Source organism: Hyla sarda, chromosome 3, assembly GCF_029499605.1.
Source record: "Hyla sarda isolate aHylSar1 chromosome 3, aHylSar1.hap1, whole genome shotgun sequence".
NCBI lineage: Eukaryota > Metazoa > Chordata > Amphibia > Anura > Hylidae > Hyla > Hyla sarda.
Genome location: NC_079191.1, coordinates 235265872 through 235280946, shown reverse-complemented (window position 1 = coordinate 235280946; position 15075 = coordinate 235265872). Strand labels below are relative to the sequence as shown.

Sequence of the window (15075 nt, the reverse complement as noted above, 5' to 3'; positions counted from 1 at the left end):
GTCCGGAGGGGCGTGGCCAATCTAAGACGGCAGAGAGTTTATCTGGGTCCATTTGTAGTCCCTGGCCAGAGACCAAGTATCCTAGAAAAGGAAGAGATTGGCATTCAAACAGACATTTCTCTATTTTGGCATAGAGTTGATTATCACGAAGTCTCTGAAGAACCATACGGACATGCTGGCGGTGTTCTTCAAGATTGGCAGAAAAAATCAGGATATCGTCCAGATATACAACAACACAGGAGTATAGGAGATCACGAAAAATTTCATTAACAAAGTCTTGGAAGACGGCAGGGGCGTTGCATAGACCAAAGGGCATGACCAGATACTCAAAGTGTCCATCTCTGGTGTTAAATGCCGTTTTCCATTCATCCCCCTCTCTGATGCGGATGAGATTATAAGCACCTCTTAAGTCCAGTTTGGTAAAAATATGGGCACCTTGGAGACGATCAAAGAGTTCAGAGATGAGGGGTAGGGGGTAGCGGTTCTTAACCGTGATTTTATTAAGACCGCGGTAGTCAATGCAAGGACGTAGAGAGCCATCTTTTTTGGACACAAAGAAAAATCCGGCTCCGGCAGGAGAGGAGGATTTACGGATAAAGCCCTTTTTTAAATTTTCTTGGACGTATTCAGACATGGCAAGAGTCTCTGGGACGGACAGAGGATAGATTCTGCCCCGGGGTGGAGTAGTGCCCGGGAGGAGGTCAATGGGACAATCATAAGGCCTGTGAGGAGGTAGAGTCTCAGCTTGTTTTTTGCAAAAAACGTCCGCAAAGTCCATATAGGCCTTAGGGAGACCGGTTACATGAGGAAGCACAGGGACACGGCAAGGTTTACTGGGAACCGGTTTTAAGCAGTCCTTGGAACAAGAGGGCCCCCAACTCTTGATCTCCCCAGTGGACCAATCCAGGATTGGGGAATGGAGTTGAAGCCAGGGAAGTCCAAGAAGGATTTCAGAAGTGCAATTGGGGAGGACCAACAGTTCAATCCTCTCGTGATGAGATCCGATGCACATTAGAAGGGGCTCCGTGCGGAAACGTATAGTACAGTCCAATCTTTCATTGTTTACACAATTGATGTAGAGGGGTCTGGCGAGACTGGTCACCGGGATGTTGAACCTGTTGACGAGAGAGGCCAGGATAAAATTTCCTGCAGATCCAGAGTCCAAGAAGGCCACAGCAGAGAAGGAGAAGGCAGAGGCAGACATCCGCACAGGCACAGTAAGACGTGGAGAAGCAGAGTAGACATCAAGGACTGTCTCACCTTTGTGCGGAGTCAGCGGACGTCTTTCCAGGCGGGGAGGACGGATAGGACAATCCTTCAGGAAGTGTTCGGTACTAGCACAGTACAGGCAGAGATTCTCCATGCGGCGTCGTGTCCTCTCTTGGGGTGTCAGGCGAGACCGGTCGACCTGCATAGCCTCCACGGCGGGAGGCACAGGAACAGGTTGCAGGGGACCAGAGGAGAGAGGAGCCGGGGAGAAGAAACGCCTCGTGCGAACAGAGTCCATATCCTGGCGGAGCTCCTGACGCCGTTCGGAAAAACGCATGTCAATGCGAGTGGCAAGATGGATGAGTTCATGTAGGTTAGCAGGGATTTCTCGTGCGGCCAGAACATCTTTAATGTTGCTGGATAGGCCTTTTTTAAAGGTCGCGCAGAGTGCCTCATTATTCCAGGATAATTCTGAAGCAAGGGTACGGAACTGTACGGCATACTCGCCAACGGAAGAATTACCCTGGACCAGGTTCAACAGGGCAGTCTCAGCAGAAGAGGCTCGGGCAGGTTCCTCAAAGACACTTCGAATTTCCGAGAAGAAGGAGTGTACAGAGGCAGTGACGGGGTCATTGCGGTCCCAGAGCGGTGTGGCCCAAGCCAGGGCTTTTCCAGACAGCAGGCTGACTACGAAAGCCACCTTAGACCTTTCAGTGGGGAACTGGTCCGACATCATCTCCAAGTGTAATGAACATTGGGAAAGAAAGCCACGGCAAAACTTAGAGTCCCCATCAAATTTATCCGGCAAGGATAGTCGTATTCCAGAAGCGGCCACTCGCTGCGGAGGAGGTACAGGAGCTGGCGGAGGAGATGATTGCTGGAGCTGTGGTAGTAACTGTTGTAGCATAACAGTCAGTTGAGACAGCTGTTGGCCTTGTTGCGCAATCTGTTGTGACTGCTGGGCGACCACCGTGGTGAGGTCAGCGACAACTGGCAGAGGAACTTCAGCGGGATCCATGGCCGGATCTACTGTCACGATGCCGGCTGGCAGGTGGTGGATCCTCTGTGCCAGAGAGGGATTGGCGTGGACCGTGCTAGAGGATCGGTTCTAAGTCACTACTGGTTTTCACCAGAGCCCGCCGCAAAGCGGGATGGTCTTGCTGCGGCGGTAGTGACCAGGTCGTATCCCCTAGCAACGGCTCAACCTCTCTGGCTGCTGAAGATAGGCGCGGTACAAGGGAGTAGACAGAAGCAAGGTCGGACGTAGCAGAAGGTCGGGGCAGGCAGCAAGGATCGTAGTCAGGGGCAACGGCAGAAGGTCTGGAATCACAGGCAAGGAACACACAAGGAACGCTTTCACTGGCACTAGGGCAACAAGATCCGGCGAGGGAGTGAAGGGGAAGTGAGGTGATATAGGGAAGTGCACAGGTGTAAACACTAATTGGAACCACTGCACCAATCAGCGGTGCAGTGGCCCTTTAAATCGCAAAGACCCGGCGCGCGCGCGCCCTAGGGAGCGGGGCCGCGCGCGCCGGGACAGAACTGACGGGGAGCGAGTCAGGTACGGGAGCCGGGGTGCGCATCGCGAGCGGGCGCTACCCGCATCGCGAATCGCATCCCGGCCGGAGGTGGTAACGCAGCGCCCCGGGTCCGTGGAACCGACCGGGGCGCTGCAGTGAGGGAAGTGTAGCGAGCGCTCCGGGGAGGAGCGGGGACCCGGAGCGCTCGGCGTAACAAACATGTTGTTTTGATACTTTAGGTCGGATAATTAAAGCAATACCAAATTTGTATAGTTTCCATCACATTTTACCAATTAAAAAAAAAAAATTATTGTCTTTTTTTTTTTTTTATTGTCTTTTTTTTCCATCACGTTTTACCAATTTAAAAAAAAATTATTGTTTTTTTACCCCTGTAACTTTTATATTTTTTAATCAGGCTGTATGATGGCAATTTTTTTGGGGACGTAATCTGTTGTTTCAAAAAAGAAAGTTATCCAGCGCAGTAGCTCGAATGCAGGTATATTTTACTTCAACACAGCAACACACATTGATCAGGACAGCAGTGAGGTGTTTCGATCGTCTGAGCAATCTTAATTGTACTTGATTGTAAGGGTGCAGGGTAGACATAACGCTTTTAATTTTCCACTTGAAGGCTTTTTTGCTTATATTTGGCACATGAAATGTTGCATGTGAGCCAAAGCTATTTTGGGGGGGACTTTTGGATGTAAGCAAAAAGCTACAAGCCATCTTACTAAAGTCAATTTCAGTTTTCACTTTAATGGCTTCATCAATTGTGAATGTCGCACAGAAAGTTGCAAACTCTTCCAAAACACTGCAAATCTACATCAGTCAAACTGCCTTTGCAAGGCACATTTAATAAGTTGCATATTTTTTTTGCAACTGTGACTTTTTATGCTGAAAAGTTGCAGAGAAGAGGAGGGATCATACAAAATGGTGTTCTGAAGTACCGTAATTTATATCAACCCCCTGCAATAGTATGATAAATATGTTGCAAATAAGCAAAACCTAAGCAAAAATAAAGGACTTTAAAACACACTCTTAAAAGACGACAATGATAAATCTCCCCCCCACCCCGTGATTACGACAAAACACAATTTATATAGGTTTTGTTTTATTTTACTTCTTTTAAAAAGTAACTTTTTGTGCAAAAATTTGCATGCTTAAATATGTCCTCTTCTGACCTCTATTAGGCTAGGTTTCCACTTGTTTTTTTTTCTGGCAGTTTTTGGAAAACTGCCAGTGCAGTTTTTGAGCCAAAATCCATAAGGGAGGAGAAGTATAAGTCCTTCCTTTATATTTCCCATTCCTTTTGAATACATTTGTGGTTTTGGCTCAAAAACTGCAGTGGCAGTTTTCCAAAAACTGCCAGAATAAAAACCAAGTGGAAACCTAGCCTAACTCTTTTTTTTTACTGTCACGATTCGTCTTACAGGTAGTGGATCCTCTGTGTCAGCGAGGGATTGGCGTGGACCGCACTGGTGGACCGGTTCTAAGAGGCTACTGGTGTTCACCAGAGCCCGCCGCAAAGCGGGATGGTCTTGCTGCGGCAGTAGCAACCAGGTCGTATCCACTAGCAACGGCTCAACCTCGCTGACTGCTGAGAAGGCGTGGGACAGAAGGACTAGGCAGAGGCAAGGTCAGACGTAGCAGAAGGTCGGGGGCAGGCGGCAAGGTTCGTAGTCAAGATGGATAGCAAGGGTTCAGGTAACACAGGCTTGGACAACACTAAACGCTTTCACTGGCACAAGGCAACAAGATCCGGCAAGGGAGTCCAGGGGAGGCGATCAGATATAGTCTGGGAGCAGATGGAAGCCAATTAAGCTAATTGGGCCAGGCACCAATCATTGGTGCACTGGCCCTTTAAGTCTCAGAGAGCTGGCGCGCGCGCGCCCTAGAGAGCGGAGCCGCGCGCGCCAGCACATGACAGCAGAGGACCGGGACGGGTAAGTGACCTGGGATGCGACTCGCGAGCGGGCGCGTCCCGCTGTGCGAATCGCATCCCCGACGGCCATGTCAGTGCAGCGCTCCCGGTCAGCGGGACCGACCGGGGCGCTGCAGGGAGAGACACGCCGTGAGCGCTCCGGGGAGGAGCGGGGACCCGGAGCGCTAGGCGTAACAGTACCCCCCCCTTAGGTCTCCCCCTTTTTTTGTCCGAGAAGTGCTTTACCTGGGACGAGGACACCGGGAGTGAATGGAGGGTTTCCTCAAAGGCAGGGAGTACAGCAGGAGTGGGAGTGGGGAGGGAGGGCAGAGGGTGAAGCTTGGCACGGGGCAGGGTGACACAAGGACGGGGGCCATGAGGAGGCACTGAGGCTTGCCTGACGGGACTGGGAGGGGGGGAGAGGCACTTCCCGTGGCAGGCAGAGTCCCAGTTCTTGATCTCCCCGGTGGTCCAGTCAAGGGTGGGAGAATGAAGCCGGAGCCATGGCAGACCGAGGAGGACCTCAGAGGTACAGTTGGGAAGGACGAAGAACTCAATCACTTCGTGATGGGGTCCAATATACATCAGGAGGGGTTCTGTGCGGTAACGTACGGTGCAATCCAATCTGACTCCGTTGACCGCGGAAATGTAGAGCGGCTTGACGAGACGGGTCACCGGGATGCGGAATTTATTCACCAAAGAATCCAGAATAAAATTCCCAGAGGCACCAGAGTCCAAGCAGGCCACGGCTGAGAGGGAGGAGTTGGCTGAAGGAGAAATCCGCACGGGCACCGTGAGACGTGGAGAAGCAGACTTAGAACCAATAGACGCCACACCCACATGAGCTGGGTGCGTGCGTGCGTTTCCCAGACGTGGAGGACGAATAGGGCAATCCACCAAGAAATGCTCGGTACTGGCACAGTACAGACAAAGATTTTCTTCCCTACGGCGATTCCTCTCTTCCTGGGTCAGGCGAGACCGATCCACTTGCATGGCCTCCTCGGCGGGAGGCCCAGGCGTAGATTGCAACGGATACTGTGGGAGAGGTGCCCAGAGATCTAAGTCTTTTTCCTGGCGGAGCTCTTGATGTCGCTCAGAAAAACGCATGTCAATGCGGGTAGCCAAATGGATGAGTTCTTGCAGGTTGGCAGGAATCTCTCGTGCGGCCAGCACATCCTTGATGCGACTGGATAGGCCTTTTTTAAAGGTCGCGCAGAGAGCCTCGTTATTCCATGATAATTCGGAAGCAAGAGTACGAAATTGGATGGCGTACTCGCCCACTGAAGAATTACCCTGGACCAGGTTCAACAGGGCAGTCTCGGCAGAAGAAGCTCGGGCTGGCTCCTCGAAGACACTCCGGACTTCAGCGAAGAAGGACTGGACTGTGGCTGTGGCAGGATCATTGCGGTCCCAGAGCGGTGTGGCCCAAGACAAGGCCTTTCCTGAAAGAAGGCTCACTACGAACGCCACCTTAGACCGTTCTGTAGGAAACAAGTCCGACAACATCTCCATATGCAGGGAACACTGAGACAAAAATCCACGGCAGAGTTTAGAGTCCCCATCAAATTTGTCCGGCAGGGACAAGCGGAGGCTAGGAGCGGCCACTCGCTGCGGAGGAGGTGCAGGAGCTGGCGGAGGAGATGGTTGCTGCTGTAGCAGAGGCAGAAGTTGCTGTAACATGGCGGTCAACTGCGACAGCTGCTGTCCTTGTTGGGCAATCTGCTGCGATTGCTGAGCGACCACCGTGGGAAGGTCAGCGAGACTTGGCAGCGGCACCTCAGCGGGATCCATGGCCGGATCTACGGTCAGCGGGACCGACCGGGGCGCTGCAGGGAGAGACACGCCGTGAGCGCTCCGGGGAGGAGCGGGGACCCGGAGCGCTAGGCGTAACATTTACGGTATACATGGATGTATGAAAGCTTGTTTTTGGCGCCATGATCTGTAGTTTTTATTGGTACCATCTTTGGAGTTTTGAGGGGACTTTTTAATCACTTATTTACTAATTTTATTATGATATAAACGTGACCAAAAATTTGCAATCTGGACTTTGGTATTTTAAATGTATACACCATAGACCATGGGTCCTCAAACTTTTTAAACGGGGGGCCAGTTCACGGTCCCTCAGACCGTTGGAGGACCGGACTATAGATAACAAAACAGGAACAAATTCCTATGCACACTTTATATATCTTATTAGTGGACTACCACTTTAAGTACGCAGCACAGTTCCCCCCACATTAGGTTGGCAGTATAGATCCCCCACATTAGGTTGTAGTTCCCACACATTAGGGTTGGCAGTACAGTTCTCCCACATTAGGGTTGGCAGTACAGTTCCCCCACATTAGGTGCAGTACAGTTCCCCCACATTAGGTGCGGTATAATGTTCCCCCACATTAGGTGCAGTATAATGTTCCCCCACATTAGGTGCAGTGTAATGTTCCCCCAGATTAGGTGCAGTATAATGTTCCCCCACATTAGGTGCAATATAATGTTCCCTCACATTAGGTGCAGTATAATGTTCCCCCACATTAGGTGCAGTATAGCTCCCCACATTAGGTGCAGCATGTTCCCCCACATTAGCTGCAGTATAGATCCCCCAAATTAGGTACAGTATAGCTCCCCACATTAGGTGCAGTATAGATCCCCCAAATTAGGTGCAGTATAGATACACCAAATTAGGTGCAGTATAGATCCCCCAAATTAGGTGCAGTATAGCTGCCCACATTAGGTGCAGTATGTTCCCCCACAGACATACAGCCTCCAGCCATACAGTGTATGGCTGGAGGCTGTATGCCTGTGTTCTGCCCCATTTCAGTGCTCCGACCACCACTCCTCCGGTCAGCACATAGCAGTAAGTCACGGGACCGAAGGAGCGGTGGTCAGAGCATCGAAGCTGACGTGCCGCTGGTAACACTTACCTAGCTGGCCAGCGCAAGTCCTCATCGCTGCCCCGATCCTCCACGCTCCGTTGCTATGGGCGCACGCATGGCGTCAGTGACGTCCCTGCGTGCACCACCTTCCCGGCGGCCCGTGTTTTTAAAGTAAATGCGGGGTCTCCGAGAGCGCATCCCTGTGTCCCGAAAACATCTTTCGGGACACAGGGATGTCCCAGGCAGCGGCGGGCCAGATAAATGTCCTCGGCGGGCCGCATGTGGCCCGAGGGCCGTAGTTTGAGGACCCCTGCCACAGATGATGTGGCTTGATTAAGGTTATATTTTAATAGTTTGGACATTTACGCACATGGCGATACCACATATGATGTTTACTTATTTTTTTACATAAATAATGACTTACATAAATAGTCATCATGACTAAGGATGCCTGGGCACCAGAAATGCGTCAGTGTTACGGCTATGTTGCAATGTTTGTAATATGCTGTTGGATACTCAAATAAACTTGAAAACTCTTATCTGCATCTGTTGGATCCAACTGTAGTTTTTCTACAAATTGTAAGGTGTCGGGGATCGTTGACCCAGAACTCGTGCAATTGGCAGTAGAGACTTTGACATATGGTGAGCTGGACAAATCCTGTTTTTCTGCTAACCCTATACCACCCCCTACATCACTTATACATGTCTTTAGAAAAAAATGCATATGCTAATTTCTTTTTTGGTACAAATAATTGGTCTATGCAGAAATATTCTATACCACAAAAAAAATTGTAGGCATTGTACTGGGGACAAATCATTAGTATAATGGAAGTCTATGGGAATACAAAAGCATACATTTTGCTATCGCATTAAACGCATGTCCTGGCATACTTTTGTGGTATAGATGTGAACCAGACCTGTGCAAGAAGAAGAGCAATCAGCCAAAGAATGAGAAAACGCTTGTCAACTAATCCTGTCGTTCTGACCAACTAACAAATAATTGTGCATAGATCGGCGCTTGTTTACAAAGCCTCATTTCACATACCCTATTTCACGGGAAGATGTGCGGCCGGCAGCTATAAACTAGGCTATTAGGGTATGTTCACACTGCGGAATCTCCGCTCGCAGAATTCCGTGAGCAGAGATTCCATCTGGCGGCCGCCGCCAAAAATACTTTGGCGATAGGACTGTGCCACACTGCGCCGTCACCATTGATGGCTATGCAGTGCTTCTGGATTTCTACGCAAACAATAAACATGTTCTTTCTTTGCGCTGAACAATTTCAATTGGAATTGTCCGCCACTGAAATCCCTCAGTGTGAATGGGTCTCACATTAGACCCATTCACACTAATGCTAATGTTCACTCCGCATAATTTCACTAGCAGAAATTAGGCAGTGTGAACATACCCTTAAAGGGGTACTCCGCACCCCTAGACATCTTATCCCCTATCCAAAGTATAGGGGATAAGATGTCAGCTCGCCAGGGTCCCGCTGCTGGGGACCCCCGGGATCTCGGCTGCTGCACCCACCTGTACGGCTTCCACCTCACACCGGCAATGCTGGAGGCTTCGGATCCCAACCACAATGGCGGACGAGCGTGACGTCACGACTCCATCCCGTGTGACATCACGCCCCGCCCCCTCAATGCAAGTCTATGGCCGGTCCATCACGCCCCCTCCCATAGACTTGTATTGAGGGGCGGGGCGTGATGTCACACAGGGCGGAGATGTGACGTCACGCTCATCCGCCATTGTGGTCGGGATCCGAAGCCTCCATTGTTGCCGGTGTGAGGTGGAAGCCATACAGGTGGGTGCAGCAGCCGAGATCCGCAATGCGCCACAATCTGTTCCTCACAAAACATGTCGGATTTATAATAGTAAACGAGGGCAACACACGGTTTTGATGTGGTTCTCGCACAACACTTATTACAGGTCGAGCATTGCCATATGAAGTACAGTCTTTATTCAGGTGGCCCCACAGCCAGCTCAAATGAAAAACTGAAACAAATATTTACAGCCTCACTATTTTCCTCACCTTTTGGTACACTAATAAAAACTGTAAAATAAATATATAAAAAGCGTTGAAAAGATTTCTCCACACATACTAAACATCAGACAACGCTTTCGTCCGAAATTCACATCACTTCCTCTTTCTAGTTGTCATGACCTAAAGTCTTCCACTACTCTGTGATTCCTAGACTGCGCATGAGCCAGAAAACTTACGGAAGACACTTCTAATACGCATGCCCAAGAAAGTCTCGTGTGTTCCCGCGGGGAGAGACGGTAGCGTGCCTGGTAATCTCGCGTTGTTACTTATTCCCTAGCGCATGCGTGGTGAGTATACTTCTTGTGTGACAGAAGCCGGGTGCATGGAGTCCGTGTCTTTAGCTGTTTCTTGTATGCATCTGTAATGTGATAAAGTGAGAAGCTTACGTTGCTTTGTGCAGCTTGTGTGAGGCGGCGGTGTGCCTGCTGGTTGTGTACTTTGGGTGTTTTGTGCCCTGGTCACCACTCGGGTACAGTAGGAAGCTTCTCCCAGCTGGTTTAAGTAGATAACTTACTTGAAGGTGACTTCCTTTGTGAAGATGTGTCCCAAATCCGCTGTGACCTTCATGAAAGGGGTCTTTTATGTCCACATCGTGTAGCTTATATATTAAAATAAGCTACAAAAAACAAGACTGTGTTCACATTAGTGCCTGGGTCTCCAAATGGGGGTTGAACCTCCAGCTGTTACAAAACTACAACTCCCAGCATGCCTGGATAGCCGCTGGTCAGGATTAGGGTATGTTCACACAGCAGAATTGCGCTCAGAAATTCCGCTGCATGAACCTTAATGTGGGTGTGAATGGGTCTTCTGTTTACCTATTCATACTGCACAATTTAAGCCATGGAAATTGATCTACTGAAAGAATAACCATATTCATTCTTTTGGCAGAATCTTTTTTTTATTTTTAGGGTAGGTGGCTTCCCACTGCTTAGAAATACTGTATAAGATGTAGGTCCTTTATACTTAGAGTCCTGAGTCATGTGACAGTCCCAGGAGGCGCTGTCCCCATGTCACTGCTGAGTGGCGACTCAGATTTGGTGGTCCGGCAGGGTTACAGAAAGACAGGAGTGGTCCGAACGACTGACCACCAGTGCACCAGCGAGGCTATGTTCACACGGCAGAATTTCCACGTGTTTTTCCGAATTCTGCGTCCGCTTTCATTTGGCTTGAATTTTGCGTATTTCCAGCGTTTGCGGAAGTTATGCAGAATTTGTGTGAAATTCCGCAGTTTCCAGATGAATTATCCGCAGTCCACCTTAAAAGTTAGGCTTTACGTGAATCAAAAGTAAAATTCCACACACATTCCGCACCAATTCCACATTTCGTGCAGATATTTAAGCCCCATTGACTTCAATAGGATTCTGCAGAGAATTTGGTTGGAATAGAAGTCAGGGGCCATGTGCATTTACAAAGCCCCTTGTGGTGCCAGAACAGTGGACCCCCCCCACATGTGACCCCATTTTGGAAACTACACCGCTCACGGAATTTAATAAGGGGGGCAGTGAGCATTTACACCCCACTGGCGTTTGACAGATCGTTGGAACAGTGGGGTGTGAAAATGAAAAATTTAATTTTTCATTTTCACAGACCACTGTTCCAAAAATCTGTCAGACACCTGTGGGGGGTAAATGCTCACTGTACCCCTTATTACATTCCGTGAGGGGTGTAGTTTCCAAAATGGGGTCACATGTGGGTATTTATGTTTTTGTGTTTATGTCAGAACCGCTGTAAAATCAGCCACCCCTGTGCAAATCACCAATTTAGGCCTCAAATGTACATAGTGCGCTCTCACTCCTGAGCCTTGTTGTGCGCCCGCAGAGCATTTTACGCCCACATATGGGGTATTTCCGTACTCAGGAGAAATTGCGTTACAAATTTTGGGGGTCTTTTTTTCCTTTTACCTCTTGTGAAAATAATTTTTTTTTACACTAACCGGCTGATGTAGACCCTAAGTCTTCCTTTTCATAAGGGGTAAAAGGAGAAAAAGCCCCCCAAAATTTATAGTGCAATTTCTCCCGAGTACGGAGATACCCCATATGTGGCCCTAAACTGTTTCCTTGAAATACGATAGGGTTCCGAAGTGAGAGAGCGCCATGCACATTTGAGGACTAAATTGGGGATTGCATAGGGGTGGACATAGGGGTATTCTACGCCAGTGATCCCAAGCAGGGTGCCTCCAGCTGTTGCTAAACTCCCAGCCTGCCTGGACAGTAAGTGGCTGTCTGGAAATGCTGGTAGTTGTTGTTTTGCAACAGCTGGAGGCTCCGTTTTGGAAACACTGCCGTACAATGTTTTTTATTTTTATTGGGGTTGGGGCCCCCGCAGTGTAAGGGGGTGTTTATGTAGTGTTTTACCCTTTATTTTGTGTTAGTGTAGTGTAGTGTTTTTAGGGTACATTCACACTGGCGCAGGTTTACAGTGAGTTTACCGCTAGGAATTTGCGCTGCGGCAGAAAATTTGCCGCAGCCCACACTTGAAGCAGGAAACTTACTGTAAACCTGCCCGTGTGAATGTACCCTGTACATTCACATGGGGGGGCAAACCTCCAGCTGTTGCAAAACTACAACTCCCAGCATGTACTGACAGAACGTGCATGCTGGGGGTTGTACATTTGCAACAGCTGGAGGCACACTGGTTGGAAAACCTTCAGTTAGGTTACCTAACTCAGTATTTTCCAACCAGGGTGCCTCCAGCTGTTGCAAAACTACAACTCCCACCATGTACTGATCACCAAAGTGCATGCTGGGAGATGTAGTTATGCAACAGTTCGAGGTGCGCAACTACAACTCCCAGCATGGCGAGACAGCTGTTTGGGCATGCTGGGATTTCCACTTTTGCAACATCTGGAGGGCCACAGTTCAGAGACCACTTCAGCGTGATCTCCAAACTGTGCCCATCCAGATGTTGCAAAACTACAAATCACAGCATGCCCAGACAGCAAACTGCTGTGTGGGAATGCTGGGAGTTGTCGTTTTGCAAGATCTGGAGGACTACATTTTATAGATCACTGCAAAGTCATCTCCAAACTGCAGCCCTCTAAATCTTGCAAAACTACAAATCCCAGCATGCCCAAACGGCTGTCTGGGCATGCTGGGAGTTGTAGTTTTTCAACATCTGGGGGGGGCTACAGTTTAGAGAGCACTGTATGTGGTCTCCAAAGTTTAGCCCCCCTCCTAGATGTTGCTAGGCAACTACTCACCGGCTTCCGTAGTCTTCATCAGGGAGCCACGAGGGAGTTGCACGTCATCGCCGCCCGCCACAGCCGATCAGGTAAGGGACCTACACCGTCTCCGCCACCGGTCACGCTACAGTTTCCCCGTTCTGCCCGGAGTACCATCGGTGGGCAGGATGGGGGAACCGAACTTTAACCCCCCCGCCCCCGATCTGCTATTGGTCGTCGCTTCTTGACGACTAATAGCAGGGATAGGAGGGGTGGCACCCCTGCCACCTAACTTCTATCCCGTCAGGGGGACCGGGGGTGTCTTGGACACCCCCGATCCCCCTGATTTTCCGGGTCACCGGACACCGGTATGACCCGGATTTGCCGAAAATCGTCGGTCTCAGGACCCCCTGGGCATATGCACGGGATGCCTGCTGACAGATATCAGCAGTCATCCCGGTCCCCAACCGGCTAGCGGCGGGGACCGGAATTCCCACGGGTGTATGCATACGCCCCACGTCCTTAAGGACTCGGGATGCAGGGCGTATGCATACGTCCTACATCCATAAGAGGTTAAGGAAAAATTTTAGTGCCACATATGGGTTATTTACATAGTCGGTAAAAATTCTTACACAATTATTTTGTGCCATATTCTATTTTAACACAACATTAATTTTAAAATTTAGTGGGTACATCAGTATGTACGTGTCCTAAAATTACCAAGATGTGCAGTGTGTATTTTCAACCTTAAAATTAATAGTTATTAGTTATAATTATTTTTTTCTATAATTAACATTAACTTTAATGTAGTAGCTTTGTTTCATGATGTAGAACAAGGACAGTTGTTAAAGTGGATGTTAATTTCCTTTTCTGCAAATGTATGCACTTTCTGTAAGCCAGGTTGGACCTGGAATACATATGCCATATGCGACTTTTAAATGGAGATGCGACTTTTTTTCTTCATAAATAGCGACTGTCGCATTTGATAAATACACGACCACTGCAAAATAAAAAATAAAAATAAATTACTATATGAGCAGATTTCAGAAATGTGTTTGGAATAAGCAAAAATCAAAGTCGCAGATGTGTGACTTTTTTACGCATTTGTAATTTTCCACCTAGAGACCTATATGAGGGCTTGTTTTGTGCGCTACCAATTTTACTTTCACCACACTTTGCCCTTGTGCTCCACGGGAGGGCTATATGATGGCTCATTTTTTGCGCCGTGGTCTGGATTTTTTATCAGTACCATTTTTTTTTTTTTTTTTTTGATGGGACTTTTTGCTTGCTTTTTAGCGGGAGCTTTAAATCAATGCACCGCAGTGGCTTTTGCGGTGCCATAGGCCGCTGCCGCCACCCGCTTCTCTCCCCCTGCCTGTCCGGGGGTCCTGAGACCTATCACCGCCGCCGCACCGCGACCGCACCCGCGACCCCCCCCCCCCGTCCCGCCGCACTGCGACCGACCCCCCCCCCCGCACCGGCCCCATTGCCTCCCCCATCCCCGGTTTTATAATTACCTGTTCCTGGGGTCCACTCCACATCTGGCTCCGGTGGCGTCCTCCTGAACTGTCACTGTGCGCACTGACGGTGACGTCACGTCGCGCACGTCACGTCACTCGCCATTGCGCACAGCGTAACGCAGGACGCAGCAGGAGCAAGAAGTAGCATGGGCTCCGGGAACAGGTAATTATAAAACCGGGGATGGGGGAGGCAATGGGGCCTGGGCGGTGGGGGGTGCGACGCGGCCATACCGATAATCGGTCGATCCCTAGGCGATGCCATATGTGTTTGTTTACATATTTTTTTTAACCCCTCATGGATGCAGGACGTACAGGTACGCCCTTGCGTCCTGGTACTTAAAGGACATCTTTTGGATAGGGGATAAGTTATAGATTGTGGGAGTCCGAGCGCTGGGGCCCCCTGCAATCTCCTGGATGGGGCCGTGGAAGTCTGCAGGAAGTGCAGTGTCGTCCCCAACAGAAAGCCTTGGCAGACATACCCCCTCCATGTATCTCTATGGGGTACATGGAGGGGGCGTGTCGGCCGCCGTGACATGCGGGGACGGAACACCCCCTTTCCAGCATACTTCCGCGGCCCTGTCCGGGAGATCGCAGAGGGCCCCAGCACTCAGACCACCCGTGATCTCCTTCAGATAAGTTATATTGTACTACAGATGTCGTTTAAAGGGGTTATCCACCATAAGGTGATTTTAGTATGTACCTGGCAGACAGTAATGGACATTTTTAGGAAGGATCTGCTCTTGTCTTGGGGCTAAATGGTTATGTCATGAGATTACCATAATACTGTGGCTAGCTTTTTGTCAACTGGTATTTCCTGTTTGATTTGTT

The 15075-nt window shown here is 49.5% G+C and overlaps 1 protein-coding gene and 1 long non-coding RNA gene across 7 annotated transcripts in view; one reads left to right on the top strand and one right to left on the bottom strand.

Moving 5' to 3' along the window:
* Positions 1–9723, bottom strand: part of LOC130362171 (uncharacterized) — a 41906-nt gene extending 32183 nt beyond the window's left edge. Inside the window, exon 1 of the long non-coding RNA XR_008891300.1 lies at positions 9556–9723. This is a non-coding gene — a long non-coding RNA (uncharacterized LOC130362171). The remainder of the gene's footprint in view (positions 1–9555) is intronic.
* The window catches only part of PDSS2 (decaprenyl diphosphate synthase subunit 2), a 315097-nt gene continuing 309297 nt past the window's right edge, over positions 9276–15075 (top strand). Inside the window, exons 1-2 of one of the 6 annotated variants that reach the window (XM_056566243.1) lie at positions 9276–9327; positions 9719–9854. The gene's annotated coding sequence lies outside the window, so the exon portion shown is untranslated. Of the gene's footprint in view, positions 9328–9718; positions 9855–9885; positions 9941–9977; positions 10088–15075 lie in introns of those variants that run through there. The other 5 variants (XM_056566238.1, XM_056566241.1, XM_056566239.1 and 2 more) reach the window with 5 other exon arrangements.